The sequence below is a fragment of the Sorex araneus genome, chromosome 6 (genome assembly GCF_027595985.1).
Source record: "Sorex araneus isolate mSorAra2 chromosome 6, mSorAra2.pri, whole genome shotgun sequence".
NCBI classification, from domain to species: Eukaryota; Metazoa; Chordata; class Mammalia; order Eulipotyphla; family Soricidae; genus Sorex; species Sorex araneus.
The window spans coordinates 101,536,960-101,547,241 of NC_073307.1; positions in this window are offsets into that span (position 1 = coordinate 101,536,960).

Sequence of the window (10,282 nt, forward strand, 5' to 3'; positions counted from 1 at the left end):
CCAGATCCAGAGCATCTCCAGGATAGATCCCTGAGCACATAGCCAGGAGTAAGCCCCGAGCACTACCTGTGTGTGGTCAGAAGAAGAAGACGCTGAGGACTGTGGCCTTGTCTCAGAGCCCAGTCAGGTGATGGGGAATAGCACTCAGCCTGCCCCAGCTCCTGTCCAGGTGCCCGGCTTCTGTGGGATCTGCCCCCTACAAAGGCCCAGAGAGGCTTTTCTCAGTATCCCCAGATTAGGCCTCTTGCTGGGAATGTCACCTTAGTAAGGAGAACTAAAGGTCAAGTCCGCCTAGAGTCCAAGAAACCAAGAAACTGCTACTGTGACTTAGGAATGCAGGTTATTTGAGCCAGGTGCATAGCTCAGGGCTAGGACACTTGCCTTGCATGTGTGAGGCCCTGGGCCCCGGTCTCCGGCACCACAATGAAAACAAGCTCCATTGGAAAAAGAAGCCAGGGGTCAGAGAGATGGTTCCATGGGCTAAGTGCATGCAGGGGACCTGGGTTCCATTCTCAGTACCCCATAGCTCCCCAAGCCCTGCTGGGAATGCACCCCCCAGTACTGCCAGGTGGGACCCCAGAACAGAATAAAAACAGGAAGGAAAGAGAGAGAGAGAGAGAGAGAAAGAAAGAAAGAAAGAAAGAAAGAAAGAAAGAAAGAAAGAAAGAAAGAAAGAAAGAAAGAAAGAAAGAAAGAAAGAAAGAAGAGGAAAGGAGGGAGGGAGGGAGGGAGGGAGGGAGGGAGGGAGGGAGGGAGGGAGGGAGGGAGGGAGGGAGAGAAGGAAGGAAGGAGGGAGAGAGGGAGGGAAGGAAGAAAGGAAGGAGGGAGGGAAGGAGGGAGGGAGAGGGGAGGAGGGGGAGGGGAGGGGAGGGAGAAAGCAATCAGCTTTCTTTCCTAACCCAGACAGCTTCGGCTGGGCATCCCTGGGTTCTGTGACTGTGAGCCGGTTGTTAAGAGGTGAATTCTTTCCTTCCTGGCCATAGGAAAATCTCTCCTTGATGCCCAGGTCCCTTATCACAGAAGAAATAGCCCAGATATGCTCTTTCACCCTGAAAAACAATTACAGCCTTATGAAATCTCAATATATCGGTTATACATTTTGACTTTTTCCCTGATGTGTCTGTCCAGACCCAGAAGAGCTGGAGAGATAGTCCAGGGGTTAAGGCTCTTGCCTTGCATGCGGCCCACCCAGGTTTAATCCCAGCATCTCATATGGTTCCTGAGGACTGCCCTGATCCCTCAGCACAGTGCCAGGAGGAAGCTCTGAGCACCGCTGGGTAAGGCCAATCTCTCCCCGCGCCCCCAAAGAAGAATCCCAGTGGGGTGGGGTGGGGTGGGAATGTCCCGGGTACCCAAACACCACAACCAAAGTGACTGCATCTTCAAATGGTCTAGCCTCCATCCCCGGTGGCCTAGCAAGGCTCTGGAGCAGAGCACTTGCTCCTGAGTTCCACAGTCCTGTTGTCACTCTTGTCACCCTCTCTGAGCCTCTACTCTCAGTTTCCTCATCTGCACAGTGGTAATAATCGCTTACCCTGACCCACAGTTCTTTCCCCCAGTTTTGTCCCTCGACCTGAGTTGCCCCAGTAAGCAGCATTACCATCTTACCATTGAGTCCGAGGCGGTGGAGAGGGGGCTGGAGGTCTAGGTCCAGCCCTGGAGAAGGATCAAGTTGAGTGGCACCAAGCCCCTGGTGAGTCACCCCCCAGCTACTCGGAGGTGCCTGGGGAGCCCCACCCCGCTTCAATTCCAGCTTCTTTGCTTTTGTCTTTGAATTTCTCTGCATTTCCTGGTAAGACGCTGTTGAAAGATTACAGACATTTTTCAAGGCTGAAAGACTTAGAACCATTGATCTGGCCAGGAACTGAGGCCCAGGGAGTCCCCCGGTGAACCCGTAGCAGCCGGGTGTGGAAGATGGAGTAGCACCGAGGGAGCCTCCCTGGAAGCCAGCAGCCAAGGCAGCCTTGGTAATGGCCCCCAGGAGGGGGGTAATGGAGCCCTGGGCCTGCACGGGGGCCCATTAGCAGCAGGTTGGGGAAGGGAAGAGCCCCTGCACAAGAGCTTGGTGCATTAGGAGCTTCCTGTCTCCAGCCCAGGAGGCGTTGGGTTCCCTCAGGCCTTCTCGTCTTCCCTCTCTTGATTCTCTCAACTCCCCGGAGGAAACTTGCTACTCTGGGAGGCTGAGCCCGTTGGAGCTCCTGGCCGTCTTGGGGCTCCGTGGAGCTGGGGCACCTCCAAGTCTGCCTCTGCACACCAAAGAGTGTCTCTGCGACCCCTCTCCAGCCATCAGCTCTGCCTCCAGGCTCATCAGCTCTGTGCCCAGGTCCCCCTCAGCTCCCGGCCTACTGCTCACTGCGCGCCTCCTGCACGGCCCCTTCCTGCCTCTCTGCCTGCCCTCTTTTCCCTGACTCCCCACCATTGCTCCTCCGAGACCTAAGAGGTCCAGCCGAGGACCCCTTACGTGCTTGGTCCCAGCTGCTCTGCTCGGGCAGGGCAGCCCCATCCCAGGACCTGCCACTGTCTCCTGGTCTCCCACTGTGAGGGAATGAGGGCCAACTCCGCCCTGATCTTGCTGATGCTGGTCGTGGCTGAGACGGGAGAGATAGTCCAGGGCTAAAGGCTCTTGCCTGGCTCACAGCTGACCCCAGTTTGATCCGGGCACTGCATAGTCTGCCCCCTCAGCACCACAGGAGCAAGCCCTGAGCACAGAGCTGGGAGTAGTCACGAGCACTGTGGGATAGGGCCCCGAACACCCCACCCCACTCCTCTCTCCTCCCCCCAATCAAGAAGCTAATTCAGGGGCTGGAGCAATAGCACAGCAGGGAAGGCATTTGCCTTGCACTCGGCAGACCCAGATTCGATTCCCAGCATCCCCTGAGCACCACCAGGAGTGATTCCTGAGTGCAAAGCCAGGAGGAACCCCTGTGTGTTGCTGGATGTGACCCAAAAAGGAAAAAAAAAAAGGAATCTAATTCAATTATTACCTGAAGCCTGGGAGGCAGAGGTATAGTTTCCATTTTACATAGAGGGAAATGGGTACAGGAAGAGGAAGTGAATGTTAAAGCGGTGTCATTCCTGGGGGTTGGGGTGGGCCCCAACGCCAGGGCCCTTTGGCTCTGGGTCTGCTCCCTTCTGGGAAGGAAGGCCACGGGACCCACACCGGTGGCTCCAGTCTTACAGGATGGGGCTGGCTCCAGCAGCTTATCCTCAGGTCGGCCTGCACCATCCTCCCTCCCTCGCCGCCTGGAACGGTGCTCTCAGATTTCCCAGGCGGAGGCCAAATGCAGCCGGCCGGGAGCTCTGGGTTTCAGCCTGTCAGGACTCAGCTCCCAGGGCTGGGTGTGACCAGGGCAAGCCTCTGCTTCACCGTCCCACCAGCAGGACCAGCTATGTGATTGCCGGGACCCTGGGCCAAAGGAATATCCAGGCCCCCTCAAAGCCTCTTAAGAATCTGAAGGTGTGGGCCAGGGAGACGGCGGGGTGTGTTGGAGCCCCAGCTCCGCTCCCAGCATCACATGCGCCCCTGGATACTGTCAGATGTGGCACCCCAACAACGACATCTAAAAAAAATTATTATTTGTATTGTCTTGGTTTGGGGCCATATCCAGAAATGCCCAGGGGTCACTCCTGGCTCTGCATTCAGGAATTATTCCTGGCAGTGCTGGGGGCCATATGTGTTGCTGGGGATTGAACTCGGGTTGGCCGAGTGCAAGGCAAACACCTTCCTCACTGTATCTGGTCCCAACAAAATCATATTTTGAGAGGGGATAGAAAAGCCCTCAATTAAGGGCAGGGTTCTCAGAAGCAGAGGGCTCTGTGTAACTGCACAGAAGCCAGCTTTGCGCTCGAAGGTGGTGGTTGAATGAACGGCATGGAGTTGGGTAGGGAGCCCCCTGGAGTTCGGCGGATGTGTAGGTCTCAGCCCGGGTAGCAGATGTGTTTCTCCAGGGCCACTCCCACGGCCCCTTTCCAAAATCTCGAAAGCACAGCGGCAGGCTGGAGGCTGAGTGTCACAAGCTGGGCAAATGCTTTGCATGCAGAGGTCCGGATTTGAGCCCCAGCACTGCATGGTCCTTTGAGCATCCATGGGAGTGACCCCGAGTAGCCTCTGAGAGTCACCACCAGGTGACTCTCCTCCTAGCAAAACTAAAATGGCAGCTCAGAGCAAGAAAATTATTTGCTCAGCGCTGCACTACAGACTCAGTGGGGAAAGCCAAGATTCTGGGCTTCTTTCGCTTCAAAACTGGTGGAGAGAGAGAGAGGAGAGAGAGAGAGAGAGAGAGAGAGAGAGAGAGAGAGAGAGAGAGAGAGAGAGAGAGAGAGGAGAGGAGGAGGAGGTGGAGGGAACTGTTAGGACAAAGAGGGCCACTGTGTGGACACAAAGACCTGACCACAGAGGCCCTGTTGGCCAGGGCAGACGGGTGGACAGAAGGTCCTGTGGGGACTTGATAGGTGCCAGAAACGGTCTCCCAGCCCCTCCCTTGCCAGGGTGGGAGTGGCAGAGTGTCACGTGGGAGCCGGGAAATGGGTCAAGAAGGAGAAATGAACTCAGGGGTGATCCCCTATGCCCCTCTGCCCCTCCATCTCCTCCTGAGCAATGCTTAAGGGACCCCCGAGACCACACCCTACCCCTGCTCGGCCCCACTTCAGTGAGAGGGAGCCTCAGACAAGTGGCCACGGGCAGTCCCAGCGCCACCATCCTGATGAGAAACCAGGGCCACTCTCCACCCCCCGGCAGAGGACAGGGAAGGCTCTGGGCCATCTGTGACCTGCACAACAGACCCCACACTCACCCCCAAATTCTGCTTCCCATGCCCCAGCCCACTGAGACACCCCCCCAGCTTCCTCTGACCTGCTCTGAGCTGCCACACCCCTCAGCACTGGCCCTCGTGGGGCTCAAAAGGACATACAGTGTGACGGACTTCAGCCTGTGTCAGCTGTGTGCAAAGCAATCGCCTTACCCACTGTACCATCTTACCAGCCCCTGCGGTTTGGTTTTTTCCTTTCTTCTTTTTCTTTTTGGGTCACACCTGGTGATGCACAGGGTTTACTCCTGGCTCTGCACTTAGGAATTACTCCTGGCAGTGCTCAGGGACCATATGGGATGCTGGGAATCAAACCTGGGTCAGCCGTGTGCAAAGCAAACACCCTACCCACTGTGCTATTGCTTCAGCCCCTGGAATTTTTTGGGTTTTTTTTTTTTTTTTTAAGAATTTTAGTACTTTGTGACTCTTCAGTACTTTGTGACTGGCTGTCCTCCCCGGGACCCCTCAGAGGGGATGGGCTCCAGCTTCCCTCCCCACCCCGAGCAGAGCTCCCGGCAGCCGAAGACCACCAGAACCTAGCTACAGCCATGCTCAAGGCCCCTTTCCACAGGTTCGGACGGGCCTCACGCATGAAGGTACCGGCAGAGGAACTCAGGTGTGTGTAATTTCATCAAATCCAGAAACTTAAAAGCAGCTCCCAGAAGATATTTTGTAGCCTACTTCTCCCTCTGGGAGAAACTGGCAAGCTTCTGAGAGTTTCCTGCCCACATGGGACAGCCTTGCAAGCTTCCCATGGTGTACTCATATGCTAAATCCAGTAACAAGCTGGATCCCATTCCCCTGACCCTGAAAGAGCCTCCCATGCGAGATCATTGGGAGGGCCGAGTCAAGAGAGACTTCTAAGATCTCAGGGAAAGGACGAATGGAGAGGTTACTGAGCCCGCTCGAGAAATCGATGATTAACGGGATTTTGTGTGATTCGTGACTATTTTAAGAAGACGTGTGTGTTCCCTTTTTTTTTCTTTCATGAGATCCATCTTTTATTATTTTATTCATCTAGTTTTACTATTTTTAATTTATCTGTTTTTGGGGGCTATACTAGGCAGTGCTCAGGACTTACCCCTGTCTCTGCACTCAGGGATCACTCCTGGAAGGATTTGGGGGACTATATGGGGTTCTACAGATTGTACCTAGGTCAGCCACATACAAGGCAAATACCCTGCCCATATAACATACTGTAGCACTGTAGCATTGTCATCTGGTTGCTCATCGGTTTGCTCCAGTGGGCACCAGTAACATCTCCATTGTGAGACTTGCTATAGCTGTTTTTGGCATATTGAATACGCCGCAGGGCCACGGGTAGCTTGCCAGGCTCTGCCGTGCGGGCGGGATACTCTCGGTAGCTTGCCGGGCTCTCTAAGAGGGGCGGAGGTGATTCTCGGCAACTTCCAGTCCCCACGGCTGCTCCCCACGAGGTCCCTCTCCCGTTCAGGGGATCTGCCTGAGCTCCTTTCGGGGTCCCAGGGCCTGCCTCCCACCTCCCACCTCCTTTTTTTAAAAAAAATCTGTTTTGGTTTTGGATTTTTTTGGGGGGCCACACCCAGTAGTGCTCAGGCTGACTCTTGGCTCAGTTGCTCAGGGATCATTCCTGGCGGGGCTCGGGGCACGGGGGATGGAAGTCAGGCTGACTGAGAGCACAGCACAACGCCGTGACATAAAACACACACACACACACACACACACACACACACACTTTTATTTTAGTCACTGTGCTGTACTAACTTAATGATAGTTTCATGCATACAATGTTCCCGCACCAACCTCCCCACCAGTGTGCCAGCTTCCCTCTGCCACTGTCTCAGCATTTCCCAACTGAACCACCCCGCCCCCTCGCTGTCTCCCCACCATAGTAACTTCAGTTCTTTAGAACAGTTCTCAAATGGCCTTTGGACATTTGTTATTCCCTTATTACACTTTTTGTAAACCACATATGATTTTGTCTGTTTTTTTTTAATTCTTTTATTAATTCACCATGTGGAAAGTTACAAAACGTTCAGGTTAAAGTCTCAGTTATACAATGCTCAAACACCCATCCCTTCACCAGTGCATATATTCCACCACCAAGAATCACCATATACCTCCCCCCTTCCCCCCACCCTGTTTGTTTTTGAACCACACTGGGCAGTGCCCAGGGCTTAGCCCTGGCAAGGTTGAGGGAATCATATGGGATGCCTAGCATCAAACCTGGGTCAGTGGGTTGCACAGAAGGACAGTGCAAGGCAAGTGTCCTTCCTGCTATACTCTCTCTCCAGTCTCTATAGCCCACATATGAGAGGGCTCATTCTGTATTTACCCTTCCTTCTAGCTCCACTAGGGTACTCCCCAGACCCATCCACACAGTGGCGAATCACATCAGGATTTCACAGAGAGAGTTCAAGAGGCTGAAGCACCAGCTGAGCATGCAGGAGGCCTGGGTTCCTAACACTGCCTGGCCCCCAGGCACTGCTAAGAGCAACCTCCAAACACAGAGACAGGAATAGTTCCTGAACACCACCAGGACTGGCCCCCTAAACAGCAACAGCAACAATAATAGCAATAATATTAGAAAAATAATGTAGATCCATATTGATTTTAGCCTATAAACCTATCAGTTTGATAATGTGTCTCTCACTACCTTTTTGTTCATAGCAACCTCTTTATTTCATCTATTTTGATGCTCTCTTATTCAACACATAAAATATTACAGAATATATATTATATATAAATTATTATTTTTATTACAGAATATATATTTACAGAATATATATTATATTATTCTGTAATATATTATATTATTCCATAATATAATATATTACAGAATATCTATTACCTTATTACAGAATATATATATGTAGGATATCATTGGTTTGTCCTTTCTCCCTTGCCACAAAGAGTTTAGGTTTATCTGGTAATAATCTCTAAACATTTTAAGACAACATTGGTATGTCCTGTTCCCCTTGCCACAGGAAGCTGAGGTTTGTCACAGTGCTCCCAAGGCACTTCCATTCCACTGCGTTTATCTGTAAACTTCTCTCCATGCTTTCTTCCCCAACCGGTCTATCACCTTTTCCCCCTAATCAGACTCTGTTAACTTGTAAGGTCAGATTCCTCAGAAATCTATGATTTTATATGTATGAGTGAAATATTATCTTTCTCTTCTCTTTATGTCTTTTGAATAGTTTAAAGCAGTGTCCTTTTTGTATGGACAAAGGAAGATAGTCAATATTATGCTTTATAACTTGGGATTTAATTGGTTTTGAATATTATTCACTCCCAGGCATCTGCTTTCTCGACTTAAGCCTCAGTTGCCCTTAGTTCCTAGCACCCCAAAAGCAGGGTCCTGACGAGGTACTGAAGGGACCTAGGGCAAGCTGTGAGCTACCCTGGCATCGATATGGGCCAGGCCAAAGCGCCATGATTCTTAACCATAAGTTAAAAGCTTGATCATGGACAAATGCTGTCATGATCCACAGGTAACGACGAGACTAGAACCCTGCTAGGGATAGGAAAGACTAATCTGGCCTGAGCACTGTAGCCTGAGATCGAGATAGCCCCAGGAGAGCAATTCTATATGTTTAATGTATCTCTTACTGTGTCCATACAAAATGACTAATGTTATGAATGTTTGCTTGTTGGGCTAAGGAAAGGAGAAACGCACCCCTAGATGGTATTTCGCCCTTAGGCGGGTCATCTTGCTGTGTGAGAATCTGTCCTAGAAGCAGCATCCCCTGAGGGAAAGAATTGTGACCACACCTATGTGTAAGCCCCCACCGCTCATGCTTGGGGATTTTCCTAGGCTGTAAGAGTGGGCTGGGGGGTTCCGGTTCCAGATCCGGGAGATCCAGATCCAGAGCGAGAAAGAGAGAATGAAGCAGCACGGGGGAGGGAGAAGCAGGAGGAGAATCAGAGGAGAATGGAGACGGGAATGAAATAAACTGCAACTGAGACCAACCAGCCTGGCCCTCGTTCCTTCCTTCACCTCCTCATCGCCATCAACCTCCCTGGGGTGCGGGAAGCGGGCGGCGGGGGAAAGATAGAGCGCCGCTGCCCGTGCCCCCCTTTTTCGTGTTTACACACACACACACACACACACACACACACACACACACACACACACAAAGCCCCTATTGTGTACTGTTTAATCTTTGGGTAGGGTTTTTTTTCTTTTTTCTTTTTTTGATGTGTTTTGGGGCTTGGGGTTATTTTTTGTTTAGGCTTTGGGACTTCACCCTGTGGTGCTCAGGGATCACCCCTGGTGGTGCTCATGGGGTGACCATGTGGTGCTAGGGACTAAACTTGGGTTTCCTAGTTTGAGGAGCATGTGCTCAGCCAGTTGAGTTATCGCCCTGGCCTTCATTTATGATTTTGGGCAGCAATTATTATTATTACTTCTTATAACAATATTGTTATCTGCTACTTTACTTTTTTGGGGGGGGGTCACACCCAGAAGTGCTCAGGGATTACTCCTGGCTCTGCATTCAGGGATCATTCCTGGAAGTGCTTGGGAGACCGTATGGAATGACGGGGATCAGATCCGGGTGGGCTGTATACAAGACGAGTGCCTTTTCATACTCTGTACTATCTCTCTGGTCCAACTTTGCCTTTTTAGGGGGGGTCACACCCAGCGATGCTCAGGGGTTACTCCTGGCTCTGCACTCAGGAATTACTCCTGACGGTGCTCAGGGGACCGTATTGGATACTGGGAATCGAACCTGGGTTGGCCGAGTGCAAGGCAAACTCCCTACCCTCTGTGCTATCGCTCAGCCCCTTAAATTTTTTTTTCAACTTTGCTTTTTAAAATTTTTAAATGTAAATTCAAATGCAACTTTTTTTGGTACAAAATTCTGAGTATTTTGTGTTTCAAATATTAAAACAGTAAGGAAAAAAAAGAAATAGCACAAAGTATTCCTCCATCCCCATTCTTCACCTACCCTGTTTCCACTCCTCCTTGCACCACTAACTTGGTTTTATTAATTTCTTGTATATTTTGGGGGGGTCTCCCAAGCAGCGGGAGCTCAGGAGGCCTGGGCCTCCACCATGATTCTTGGGCAACAGTGTAGTCGGTTCAATGCAAGGGCCTGAGGATGCGATGCTGCTTGGGTTTGGCGGGGCTGGGGGTCTGCGGGCTGTCCCGTGGGGCAGGAGTATGTGTAACTTCAGTTTACATTTCTGTAATTCTATCAGGCATTAGCTTAATCAAGTCCATATATTTAAATTCATCTGTATCCAGTTACCAAAGGTGATAAAATACCCCAGTGGGGCTGGGGTTCTCCAGGGCTGTGCCCAGTGATGCTTAGGGACAAGTGGTACCTGGGATGAAACCAGTTAGGCATATGCTAGGCATGGACCCGAGCCTGTATACTATCTCCTGGTTCCTCTTGTATAATTGAAAAAATAAAGTTTTTACTTTTTATTTGGTGGTGGTGGTGGTGGGGTGCTACATCCAGCAGCACTCAGAGCTATTCCCAGTTTGATGA